We start from the raw sequence: 14,325 nt of genomic DNA, 5'->3' as shown, positions 1-14,325 counted from the left end.
TCTGGACTCCTTGCTGGGTCCCTGCAATAAATACTGCACTTTCTTTCACCACAGCCCAGTGTCAGCATGGGAGCTTTCCTGAGCTTGGGCAAGCTGGTGCAAATTTGATTTGGTAACAGCTGCTCCCTGTGATCTGTTTTCCCCAGATACCTCAACACAGAAGATCCCTGAATTGCAGCCTATCACACACAGATTGGACCATGTTACTTCTATATCTGAAGCCCACCTGGACCTCCCTTTGGTCCCCAGACAAGGGAAAAGTATAAGCTCCTGCTCCTGGCACCAGTAGGCCTGATACCTTTCCTCAGCTGCCCTGCCTCTAGCTCCAGGCCCAAGGCTACCTCACCTCCCTGTGCTGTTCCTGACACTCCCAGGTCCCAGGCTGGGCTGAGGGTTGGTGCAGCTAGTCAGACACAGCTCCCAAAGCTCCTTCAAGGCCAGCTGAGCAAGATGTTCCTAATTCCTGGTGATCTCCAGGGGCTGAGCTGGGGATTATTCCCCCATCAGTGCACAGTGTGTACTAGATGTGACAGGTGCCCTAGGTTGCCCGTTTCCAACCCAGCTTGCCTTACCCATGGACACCCAACAGCCGACCCACTGCAGGACCACCAATGTCTGCAGCCTGCGTTCCCATGGCACACACAAGGGTGCGAACTCCACCATAATGGTTATTCTGCTGGCTCTGGAGGCTTCTCTGAGCTCTGTGACACCTGCTGGTTTTCGTTGTTGCCAGCATTTATCCAAGCATTTATGGGGCCTGGGACTGGGTGTCCAGCCAGCCCTAAGATCTCATTGCACCTGCCCCAGCAGGAACTGGTTTCCTAGGAGAAATCTTTAAAGACACCTGGCCTGAGCCTAGCTGAGTATGGAGGAAGAGAAGTACAGTTTACTCCTCAGGCAATACATTATCTGCCAGATCACCTTTGCCCTAATCTTACCTGTTATTTGGCAAATGAAGCAGCAAGTATAGGGAGATCCTGTCTTCTTTTCACCCAACCACTTGGCCACAGTAATTGTCTCCTTTTGCCTACCAGGTCAATGGTTCCTCTTCACATATCTTCTCTTCACAGTTGCCACATAAATATCCCTTGCTCCCACCGTCTCCTCCATCTCCTGCCCTATTCCTCAGCTCACCTGCACAGCACAACTCAAGAAAGAGCCATCTGCATTAAACACCCTCCCCTCCCATTCTGTCCTCCCTCCTCCAGACTTCAGACATCACTCTTCCATGAAACTGCCCTTGACAAGTTCACCAGTGGCCTCCACACTGCTGAATCCAGTGGTCAATTCTCAGCTCTCATCTTGACCTCTCAGCAGCCTCAGACACAGTTGATCCCTCCCTCCTCCTTGAAACCACTTGGCCTGTGGGCACCACCCTCTCCTGGTTTGCCTCCTGCCCCTCTGGCTGCCCCTGGGTCTCCACAGTGGCTCTTATCTTTCACCAGGCTAAGTGTTTGAGGGTCCTCCTGTCCCCTCAGTCCCTGGATCTTCCCTCTTCTTTCCACCCTCTCTCCTGCAGAGACTCCATCCAGGCTCACGGCCTTGGAATCTGTCTACAGGATGAACACTTCCAAGCTGCATCTCCTGCCTGACCTCCCCCAGGCTCCAGACTTGACTTTGTAGGTGGGTACTTGACATCCTCTCTGCTAGTTTCCTTGGCACCTCCATCACAGCCTATCTAGAACTGAACTTGACCTCCCTTCATCTACTCTTTCTACAGTCTCCACATAGCCATAGAGTTTTCCAAAGTCATTACACATTACACTGGTGGTCAACTGGTTAGGACTCTGCACTTTCACTGCTCAGATCTGGGATTCCTTGTATACTTCATTGTGCTTAACAGTGTTTTCTCAATGTTTAATGGAGATTGCATTTAAAAATATCTAATGGGGTGGGACAACATGGCAGCCTCCATCCTTGGCTCTGTTTTGTGGATTGTCTGGTAAGTTGTTCCTTCATCAGCTTCAGGCCAAGTTTGAAGTTACTATATGGACTGGAAAAGATGCATCTTCAGAAGAGCAGAAAAAGGCCTATAAGAGGCTATGGAGCAATTCTCTCAGGGAGAATACCATTTTCCCAAATAAGCTTCAGTCAGTGGCTGATGTAGAAATGGCTCCCCTTCTCAGTAATAACTGTCTCATAAGAATCAGAAATCATGTGTTGAAAGATCCCCTGCACAGGATAAAATGGTGCTGGAGGCTTTGTGGTATGGTCATCCTTCACTTAGCTGGTCATGGGCATTTATTGGGATTGAGCAAGCACTGTGGTAATCTGCTCCTGAACCTACTAAGCTTACAGGAAAAACAATTCTGTCAAGAGGAGACTTTTCTGAAAGATAGAAACTTAATTTGGGAGGATCTGGATCAGAATTCTGCTCTACCTGATACTGTCTATAGTTAAAGTACTTTTAAATTTTAAATGAAGATATTTGGATGTTTGGATGTTTCATCATGTCAGTGAGTTATCTTTTCTCTTAGACTTAATAAATTAAACATACTGTTCCCATACATAATGCAAAGACTAGTGTAATTAAAAATGTCTCCTCAAAAAATAATGTTCACAATTCATTTGAATATCATTTTATGATATGTTCATGTTCTAGTCTTTTGTTGATTCAATAAATATTGATTAAATATCTCTTGCATGTGAAAGCTGCTTTTCACTCCCACAGCCAACCTCTGATCAACTCTGACACCAGCGTTCTCACTGGTCTCCGTCTCTGTGTCCTTTCTCCCTCCCACACTCTCAACGGTTGGAGGGACAGCTGGGTCTAAAGCTATGTGATTGCACCAGCTGCAGAGCAGTGGTGTCAGGCTTTTGCAAAATAACAGCATCAATTTACATCTCACCTGGAATATATAAGTGTCCCATGGATGCAGATCCTCTCTCCTTCTTGGTAAACTCAGACATCTTATTTCCTGTTGTGTAGAGAGATATCAAGTTGGGGTCCTGATTTCCAGTTCCTCATCATGAATGGACATGACTTTATTCATTGCATTTCCTCTCTGCGAAAAGTTTATGAGGAAAGAGGGTAGTGGAATTGGGCAGAGAGAGAAGCTGAACCAAAATGGCCCATCAGAGTGGTCCTGAATTGGGCTAAAGTGGCCAAGGCAGATTAGAAGAGCCTTGGATGAGGGCTGAGACCAGTCCTGCATTGGTCACTTTCCAGCTGTGAGATCTCAGACAAGTCCTTCCCTTCCCAGAGTCCCTCATCCTACCAGGTATCAGGGACTAAGACGACAGCCCCTACTGACCCATGTACAGTGCTCAGCAGTTCACCAGGCGTTCTGTGTCCCTTACCCCACAATCTCCTTTCAGGCCAACAACCAGGCAACACCATACTTCCTGGGGCAGTGCGGCACCTGTGTGGCCTGAGGACCTGCCTTGTCCACCAGCTGCCTGTTACTGGTTCCTGACAAGGTAAGTACAGAGTTTAAGAGTAACTGCTCAGAAACTGCTTAGAGCAATGTGGCACAATAGTTCTATGTGTATTGAAACTAAAAATTAAAAGTTAGATTTGAACTGTGTATCTTTGTTTTCTTTTCTTGGGTAATTTATATTTTATTTTACAAATAGATAAGTCCATGATATCTTAGAAAAATGAAAAAATACAAAAACCTGATGTTTAACAATAATTAATTGAGAAGCATAATCTAGGGCAATTCCAACAGTAACTTCTGACATTTTTAACATTTTTTGAGACAGGAAGACTCTTTTGACCCTTCATCATTGACATTTACAGATAAGACCAGGGTTTGATGCTGTTGTTTTTTGTTCAGAACCTCTTTTGAAGCAGCTGAAAGAAGGAATCTTCCAACACACCTATTCATCTATTTCTATCCATTCTCCCACTAAGGATGTAACTTGACCAAGAAGGAAACACTCAGGTTAGCTTTCTGTCAGGGAGTGAGGAGAAGACATAGAATCTAAGAAAAACCCAAACCTAGTTCACGATTGACTCAAACTCTCCCAAGTCTTCACAACCACTTCCAGGCATTTATAAACAGAAGGAGCAAGGAAGAAGTGGCATTGGTTGACCCCTCATTTATGGCTGAACAATTTACAGGTGAAGATGGGAGAGGATGTGAGTTGTATGGGCACACAGTGCAGGTGGCATTGGGAGTCCATAGGCATAGCTGGTGCCATTGATCTTTTCAATGTACAACTGGGCTGAGTTTGAGGCCACAGTAGGCAAGGTGAGAGAAGGACACTTGGGCAGGCGGCTTTCATATTGGTACCAGGATTCTAGCAAGGCTTTTAACCTCTCTGATATGAACCTCAATTGTATGAGGAGGTCACTGTTGGTTACACTGAGATTCCACACCTGAATCATCCTCCCAGACAGCCCAGCACATAGTAGATTCTGAGAAGCAGGTAGTAGGTGTTCGCTAGCAAGTTGCTCACACAGCTGACTCTGCCCTGCTGTGTCACTAAGACCCCACAGTCTGAGTGGATGCTCAGTCCAGCCTGAGGCATCCACTGCCTCTCTTATTTGGCCCAGGACCCATTCCAGCTCAAGCACCTCCCAGAGCTCCTCCCTACTGGGGGATCAATTCTGACCTCTGGACTGGACAGTACTCCCCCAGACAGCAGCCAGACATCCTCAGGGACCCTGTATGCCCTGCTCCCTCTCTCTATCTCAATAGAACTTTGCTGCACAAAGGCCTAAACCTCAGCCTTAGGTTCCCAAAACCTCACCTTGACCCTGACCCTCACCAGGAAGTCTCTCCCACATGTGCGCTGACTGCTCCCTCCTCTCTGTCTTTGCTCCCTCAGTAGCTCCTATGTTGCCATCTCTGCCACCTTCGGATCCCTATCAAACCCCAGAGGGTGAGGCTGGGGCAGGCCAGGTGGATGCTGGCAGAGCTGTGCTGACTGACTCCTGTCCCACTTGTTGTCACCATCAAGCAGTGTCACCAGGCTGAGCCCCAGCAGGTCCTTTGTCCCCTGTAAGGAATGCTGTCCAAGAACTTCTTCCACGTCAAAGAGCAGAAGAGGGGGATGATGTCAGGAGGGGGCTCCGGTTCTGCCCAACCCTGAAAGCCTCTGAGACTTTCTGCCGTACCTGACAACTCCTATGCTCCTTGCAAAACCTTGCTTTTAGGTCTTAAAGCCCTGCTTCCCTCTGCACCTCGTGTCTCCAAGTCCATCCTTTGGGTTTGGACTGGTGGGCCTTATTTCCCACAATTATGGGGGCTCCTCCAGGTTCTCTGTGCCTGCGTGGAGGTGGGACTCTGGTAGTAGGGAAGACGTGTCCCACCCCACTATGGGTAGCCCACTACACTGGAGCCCAGCTCTCTGCAGAAGTCATAGAAAGACCTGAGACTTGTTTGGAGGACAGTGGGAGCTACATGGGAAAAAGAAAGCCAGCACTAAGGCAACCAGGCAACCTCGTGCATGAGCCAAGGTAGGGAAAATTGGACTACAAGTACTTACTTGGTGGTTGGGCATTTTCAGTGATCAAGTGCGTGTGAGTGAGTTGTGTCCTAGGCTCCAAGTGAGAAGGGAAACCCAATCTGAAGTTTCTCTTGTGAGGGAAGGGACCAGAAGCAGACAAAGAGATTCTCAAGATATAAAAGAAACCTCCAGTAGGAGTGGTTGAGTGTACAGGAAAACTCAGACACAGGACCAGTCAAAAATCTTCTAGGCCTAGGGAACCACAGAAAAGGAGAGGCAAGAATTCTCCTGTGACATTCCCCTGGATCATCCACTGGGAGGATGTTGAGGGTTCAAAACAGACTCACGCAAAAAAGTCTGGTTGCTCTTGCTGAGTGGTTAGGTAAGAGGTAGATCAGGGAAGGAAGTGAAGCAACCGGGGCGGGAGCGGGGGGGGGGGGGGTGGGGGGGGTAGGTTGGGGGGGTCATGAGTAAGAATGCAGTGCCCCTGGGGCTTTCTCCTCCTGGCCCTCCTTGTTCTGCTCATCTCTGTGGTGGCCCCTTAGAGATAAGAAAGACAAGGTCTTAAAAGAAAAAGAAAAGAAAAACAAAGTCTTAAAAACAGAATGAGGGGTGTCAGAAAGCCAACCTCTAACACTCCAGCCAGATTCACGTACAATACATAGGATGCCCATACTTGCCAGTACCTAGTTAATGGGGTTCTTTTGATATTTCAAAATTGATATTTTTGCATACACAAAAAAAAGGAGGGAAGGAACCATGCCTTTTTAAAAGTTTTTTTATTCCAACTCTTGTTTACAATTTGTGTTGTATATTGTGATATCTGATTTATAGCTAAGTTTGAAAAACAAAGCTACAAAATCCCTTGTTGTATCTATTTAGATATATGTATGTCTCGGTATATGTCTTTGTCTTTGGACAATATTACTAACTGCAGAAATTAGTTTGTAAATGAGTGCTAATATAATTGGCCTAAAGAAAATTAAATGCTTATAAATCAAACAATTCTAAATACAAGAGAAATTAAACTAAATGATTTTCAGGTTCACATGAACTGGAAAATATTCAGTATTAAATACCTGGTATTAGTGTTTATTTGTTGATTTAACTAATGTAGATATAAAACCGTTTACCACAGATTGAGACTCGGACCCATGCGTTGGGACTTGAAGCCAGCCAAAATCCTGCTTGGGACTTGAATCCATGTGGCTGGGATTTCAGTTCAGTTCAGTTCAGTTCAGTCACTCAGTCGTGTCCAACTCTTTGCAACCCCAAGAACTGCAAGACACCAGGCCTCCCTGTCCATCACCAACTCCCGGAGTTCATCCAAACTCAAGTCCATCGAGTCGGTGATGCCATCCAGCCATCTCATCCTCGGTCATCCCCTTCTCCTCCTGCCCCCAATCCCTCCTAGCATCAGAGTCTTTTCCAATGAGTCAACTCTTCACATGAGGTGGCCAAAGTATTGGAGTTTCAGCTTTAGCATCATTCCTTCCAAAGAACACCCAGGGATGATCTCCTTTAGAATGGACTGGTTGGATCTCCTTGCAGTCCAAGGGACTCTCAAGAGTCTTCTCCAACACCACAGTTCAAAAGCATCAATTCTTCAGCGCTCAGCTTTCTTCACAGTCCAACTCTCACATCCATACATGACTACTGGGAAAACCATAGCCTTGATTAGGTGGATCTTTGTTGGCAAAGTAATGTCTCTGCTTTTTAATATGCTATCTAGGTTGGTCATAACTTTCCTTCCAAGGAGTAAGCGTCTTTTAATTTCATGGCTGCAGTCACCATCTGCAGTGATTTTGGAGCCCCCCAAAATAAAGTCTGACACTGTTTCCACTGTTTCCTCATCTGTTTGCCATGAAGTGATGGGACCAGATGCCATGATCTTCGTTTTCTGAATGTTCAGCTTTAAGCCAACTCTTTCACTCTCCTCTTTCACTTTCATCAAAAGGCTTTTTATTTCCTCTTCACTTTCTGCCATAAGGGTGGTGTCATCTGCATATCTGAGGTTATTGATATTTCTCCCAGCATCTTGATTCCAGCTTGTGCTTCTTCCAGCCCAGCATTTCTCATGATGTACTCTGCATAGAAGTTAAATAAGCAGGGTGACAATATACAGCCTTGACGTTCTCCTTTTGCTATTTGGAACCAGTCTGTTGTTCCATGTCCAGTTCTAACTGTTGCTTCCTGACCTGCATATAGGTTTCTCAAGAGGCTGGGATTTGAACCCTGCCCAAACCCTGCTTGGGACTTGAACCCATGTGGCTGGGACTTGAACCCAGCCAAAACCCACAGTACCTGGTTTCAGGACCTAATGAAGCTTGGGTCCTTGATATCTCATCACAGAAAGAATTCAGTGAGAGACAAAGTGATAGGTAAGAAGTAGATTTATTCAGATACCGAGAGAAGAACACTCCACCGATGGTGTGGGCCATCACAGAGGGCGATTGTAGCGGCCATGAAATGTAGCATGGTTAGTTTTTATAGGCTGGGTAATTTCGTATACTAATGAGTGGGAAGATTATTCCAGCTATTTGGGGGAAGGGGCAGAGGTTTCCTGGACTTGAGCCACCACCCACTCCTTGGTCTTTTAACAGTGCCTTGGAACTGTCATGGCACCTCTGGGTGTGTCATTTCACTTGCTGATTCAGGATCAAGGTCTAATCTTGTCTGCCTTCTTGGTCCCATTTGATTCTAATCAGTTAATATTGTGTCCTTGAGCCATTTCATTCTTTCAAAAGTTGTGCCCTGCCCCTTTCCCTCCTGTTACAGACATGTCAAAGAGTCATAAGGGGTAATATTTTCATTGTGCCAACGTTAAATATTATTATATCTGTTACAAGTTTGTCAACAAGGAATGTAGCTCAAGTGAAAAAAAATTTTTTAATGAAATAGGAATTTTTAGATAAATTCTATTAAAAATAATTACAATTTAGGTGTGTCTGTCTAAAATAGTCTCTCCAGATTTGGGTAACCTAAATTTCTAGAGTTGGGCTAAACTAAGTGATAAAATTTGTTAAATGGCTAGGTCATTTCCAAATGAAATAAGATTCTGAAGCACTGATTACTGAAAACTAATTTCCTCTTACAGAGAAACTAAAGAGATTTTTGACTATTAATAAATAATATTTGGTGCCATCCTGAAATGTTTTCTATAAAAAAACAAAAGCTTTTAGAAATTATCACTGGTACCTATCTTCACCAATCTATAGGATACTAATATAAACATCCATTCTTGGTTGCTTAAGGAAAGCAGGAAGTGTGTTTTTGGTAAAGAAGTGATGAGGAAAGGAACTGTGTTTTATGAAGGGAAAAGGAAGTAGGCCTGACTTACAGGTGGCCATTTCAGGATGGGAGAAAAAGTATTGGGTACAGAAAGTGGTAAGAACTTTTGTGGAACGTGGACCCGGAGAAAAGTGTTTTGTGCATGGTTCAGTTCAGTTCAGTCGCTCAGTCATGTCCGACTCTTTGAGACCCCATGGACTGCAGCACACCTGGCTTCCCTGTCCATCACCAACTTCTGAGCACGGTTGCTGCTGCTGCTGCTGCTAAGTTGCTTCAGTCATATCATATCTGACTCTGTGCAACCCCATAGATGGCAGTCCACTAGGCTACCTCGTCCCTGGGATTCTCCAGGCAAGAACACTGGAGTGGATTGCCATTTCCTTCTCCAATGCATGAAAGTGAAAAGTGAAAGTCAAGTCACTCAGTCATGTCCGACTCTTAGTGACCCCATGGACTGCAGCCTACCAGGCTCCTCCGCCCATGGGATTTTCCGGGCAGGTGTACTGGAGCATGTTTTAGGACTGACTAAGTTGAAAATAAATTAAGTTTAATTTTAAATAAATTCAAAAGTAAGCTGGCACAAAACTTTGGCTTTTCTCTCTGTTAAGAGAGACACCCTTTCTTCAGATATTGAACTGCCTTGTTGAGAGATTTAAGTTTCCTTATCTCTTAAATGATCTGTTCTGAAATCCTTTATCAGTTCAGTTCAGTCGCTCAGTCGAGTCTGACTCTTTGTGACCCCATGAATCACAGCATGCCAGGCCTCCCTGTCCATCACCAACTCCCAGAGTTCACTCAGATTCATGTCCATCGAGTCAGTGATGCCATCCAGCCATCTCATCCTCGGTTGTCCCCTTCTCCTCCTGCCCCCAATCCCTCCCAGCATCAGAGTCTTTTCTAATGAGTCAACTCTTCGCATGAGGTGGCCAAAGTACTGGAGTTTCAGCTTTAGCATCATTCCTTCCAAAGAAATCCCAGGGTTGATCTCCTTCAGAATGGACTGGTTGGATCTCCTTGCAGTCCAAGGAACTCTCAAGAGTCTTCTCCAACACCAGTTCAAAAGCATCAATTCTTCGGTGCTCAGCCTTCTTCACAGTCCAACTCTCACATCCATACATGACTGCTGGGAAAACCATAGCCTTGACTAGAAGGACCTTAGTCGGCAAAGAAATGTCTCTGCTTTTGAATATGCTACTAGGTTGGTCATAACTTTTCTTCCAAGGAGCAAGCGTCTTTTATAATTTCATGGCTGCAGTCACCATCTGCAGTGATTTTGGAGCCCAAAAATATAAAGTCTGACACTGTTTCCCCATCTATTTCCCATGAAGTGATGGGACCGGATGCCATGATCTTCGTTTTCTGAATGTTGAGCTTTAAGCCAACTTTTTCACTCTCCTCTTTCACTTGCATTAAGAGGCTTTTAGTTCCTCTTCACTTTCTGCCATAAGGGTGGTGTCATCTGCATATCTGAAGTGATTGATATTTCTCCCGGGGATCTTGATTCCAGCTTGTGCTTCTTCCAGCCCAGCGTTTCTCATGATGTACTCTGCTGCTGCTGCTGCTGCTAAATCGCTTCAGTCGTGTCCGACTCTGTGCGACCCCATAGACGGCAGCCCACCAGGCTCCCTCATCCCTGGGATTCTCCAAGCAAGAACACTGGAGTGGGTTGTCATTTCCTTCTCCAATGCATAAGAGTGAAAGGTGAAAGTGAAGTCGCTCAATCGTGTCCGACTCCTAGCGACCTCATGGACTGTAGCCCACCAGGCTCCTCCGTCCATGGGATTTTCCAGGCAAGAGTACTGGAGTGGGTTGCCATTTGCATATAAGTTAAATAAGCAGGGTGACAATATACAGCCTTGACGTATTCCTTTTCCTATTTGGAACCAGTCTGTTGTTCCATGTCCAGTTCTAACTGTTGCTTCCTGACCTGCATACAGATTTCTCAAGAGGCAGGTCAGGTATAGTTTGGCTTAAATGGATACCTATTGTTTCACAATGAGCTATAATCCTATCTGACTGAGTGTTCTAAACCTTTTTGATATTTGTTGACAAAACTTCTTAAATCATTCTAATGAAGCACTTTTGACATCTAGCTAACTTAGGGAAGCTTAGCTTAGGGAAGCTTCAGAGGTCCCCTGAAACATCTCAGAGAGATATTAAACTAATCAGGTTCATGTGTATGCAGAATTATGTAGGAAGTATTATCACGTGAGTAGTAACTTATATTGTATGGTAAATCTCACTAATATAGGTATCCTAGAAACTATATGGAGTTCCTAAAATTCTGGTATGTCCGAGTAAGATGTTATCAGTCATAATTCTAGTTACTATCTTAAAATATCGTCATAGCACTAACCAAGTTTCACAAAACTTGTTTACTCCTCAAGATTTATAGAAAGGCATGTGTGCTCAGTCATGTCTGACTTTTTGCAACTTCATGGACTGTAGTCAGCCAGGCTTCTCTGTTCATGGAATCTTCCAGGCAAGAATATTGGAGTGGGTTACCATTTCCTTCTCTAGGGAATCTCCCCAACCCAGGAATCGAACCCACATCTCTTCTGTCTCCTGTATTGTTAGGCAGATACTTTACCAGCTGAGTCACTGGGGAAGACTTTTGGATAAATACCAGTTTCTGAACTGAAGCTGAAGCTCCAATACTTTGGCCACCTGATGCAAAGAACTGACTCATTGGGAAAGACCTAGATTCTGGGAAAGATTGAAGGCAGGAGGAGAAGGGGACGACAGAGGATGAGATGGTTGGATGGCATCACCAGCCTGATGGACATGAGTTTGAGCAAGCTCTAGGAGTTGATGATGGACAGGGAAGCCTGGCGTGCTGCAGTCCATGGGGTTGCAAAGAGTCAGACACGACTGAGTGACTGAACTGAATGGGAAATCTGATGACTTCACAAAAGTTAACAAAAGGACTGAAAGAACTGGCAAATATGTTTATAACTTTTATGGTTTCTATCTGAAAAATTATAATTTTGAATCTGTGTTTTCCAGGAATAGGGAAAACCTTCCCCTTAAACTAATTATGACAGTAATTTAGTAAAATTATACTTTGTAAACAAATTGAAACATTTATCTTTCCTCTCTCTCTGACCCCTCCAGAGATTGGGAACTTTTAGGTTTAGGAATTCACTTAGATCTGTTAGGCAAAATCTGTGATAACCCTTTGACATGACTTTCCTATCCCTGAAAGGTTTTATTTTAAAAGTTCAGTCTGAGACTCTATAACAGTTTCAGTAAAGCAAAAAAAGTTTATGGTCAGTTATGGTTATATAAATCATCAGGCTACTTTTATTGAGACCAGACCTATTTCTCAAGCAAGTCTTAATTTGGTTATATTTGGTGAAAATTGTTAGGGTTCACAAGGGGCTCATAGTATATAGTTAAAATATGGCTCATTGTGGTGACCTGACAAACAAGGAACAAAGTCACAGTGGCCACATTGCCCTAGCGGGCATCCTGTTTTTCCTTAAGGCAATATCCTGTTTTTCTCTGCTGGTGCCAGTTTCTCAAGACTATGTGACCACCCGACTGTGAGACCCCTTCAACTAGACCCCACAAGACCCCTGCTGCAGGCTAAAGATGAACTGAGGACCCCTCCCACTGGGCACAATTTCCCATCTATAGGAGAAGGCAATGGCAACCCACTCCAGTGTTCTTGCCTGGAGAATCCCAGGGATGAGGGAGCCTGGTGGGCTACCATCTATGGGGTCGCACAGAGTCAGACACGACTGAGCGACTTAGCAGCAGCAGCAGGGTATAAGAAGGGTTGGCTGTAAAGGGAGGGCACTGGTTTTTCTCTAAAACCAGTCACTTTCTTTCTCCCTTCCTACAATAAATCTTTATCTGCCTGAATGCCCAGCTCGCTCTCTTTTTCTCAGCGCTCACCTTACATTTCTGGTGCCGAAACCTGGGAGGGAAGACCCACCGTGGCTAGGGGGGGCTCCTCTCCTGAGCCCACTTTCAGTGGTTCCATCCCTTGGACCTTGCCAGAAACTGGGACTAGCCACCCAGGACGGGACTCTCTGCCGGGAGCCAGCGTGAGGAACTCCACCCTTGGCAAAGGTCATGAGGAAGGAGGCTCAGCATACGCAAAGGCAGGATCGAGCCTCAGGAAACCCCCTGTTCCTGAGCACCTACCCCCAAAACCAGAGTCTGTTTTATGCTCTCACCTATACCTCTGACTTTACGGGGGGCTCTCCCCCATCACCATTTCTCTCGAAAAAGGAATTAACTTGCAGCTCCAGTTAATAAAAATTCCTAGGAGTGACAAGAGTGTTTCAACTTACAAACTCCTCTGAAGGTTCTCTAGCCTGCCTGAGCGGGTTCGTCCGGCCGCATGTGATTGTTTACAGCCTCCCAACCGTGAGAGGCACGAGATGCTTTAAAACTTTCTAAATACAGACTCTTTTGAGAAGTTAGAAAATTGTTAGTATAGTATAGTGGGTTGATTAGAAATTATATTGGTGAAGGGTTTTTTTCATTTGTTGTGCCAATAATTACTGCTAATTCCCTGCCCTGGGTGTGACAAGGGAGTCTCAGGTCAAACCTCTCTGCTGACAGACTAGCTTGTGTGACAACCTCTCAACCATAAACAGCACAGAGAGTCTGGAGTATTTTGAAAAAGTCTTAATTAGCATAGGGCTTTTCTCATTGTCAATAGTCAATGATTGCCGCCAGGCCTCCATATCCTTAGGCACCTGGGAATATATTAATCAATGTATTTGGAATATAGAAAAGGAAATATAGTAGTTTTTGATGTTAGCAATACTAGACTTTTTGAGTTAATGAATTTTCTCTTTTGTTATAGATCACTGTACTTTGTTATAAATCACTGTGTCCTTGCTATGTAAAAATGTAACTTTATCACTATCTTAAGACTAAATAGATCTTAAGGAGAATACTGGTGAAGGGTTTTCATTTGTTGAGCCAATATTTGATGCTAAATCTCCATATTCCTTGCCCTTATAATGAATATAACTAGCATATAGGGGAAATAAGTATTAACCTTTAAGATTAATCATGTTAACCTTAGGTTAAGTAAATTCCTTTCTTGATTGTAACCCACTACACCCTCACCCTATAGGAATGCAACTTTATTTGGAGGGTGGTGCTTGGTTTAAGAAAAAATCACCCCTGGAAAAAAAAAAGTTTTCTGGTTGACTGACCGTTATCAGAAAGGATCATAAAATGTCAGCAGGCCTCATGGCCAGAAGATGATGTAAAACCCCTAAAACCTTTGTATAATTTTATATGAAGCACCTGATTGTGACAAGGGTCAGGTCTGCTGACCCCCGCATGACTCTGTGTTCATCCCTATGTGTAACAAAAAGTATATAAGCAAACCTGAAAAATAAAGAAATGGGATCTGTTTCTGGAAAGACTGATTCCCCCGTGTCGTTTTCTTCCCTTCTGGCTGAATTCCCATCTGGAATTTGGGTACTCACCAAGCCTGCTAATTCTGCCTGGGCTTCTAAGATCGGACTGGGGAGGCCTCAGTGCCTCCTCTCCTTCGGGAGAATGGAAAGACGCCTGTGGCCTACATAGGCAGTGATTGGTATTCCACGTAAACCAAGTTATTCAGCCTCTTTTTCTCCACTAAATTTCCTACTACACTATCCATTT

This window comes from Capricornis sumatraensis, chromosome 16 (assembly GCF_032405125.1).
Source record: "Capricornis sumatraensis isolate serow.1 chromosome 16, serow.2, whole genome shotgun sequence".
Taxonomy (NCBI): domain Eukaryota; kingdom Metazoa; phylum Chordata; class Mammalia; order Artiodactyla; family Bovidae; genus Capricornis; species Capricornis sumatraensis.
This window is presented reverse-complemented; position numbering follows the sequence as displayed.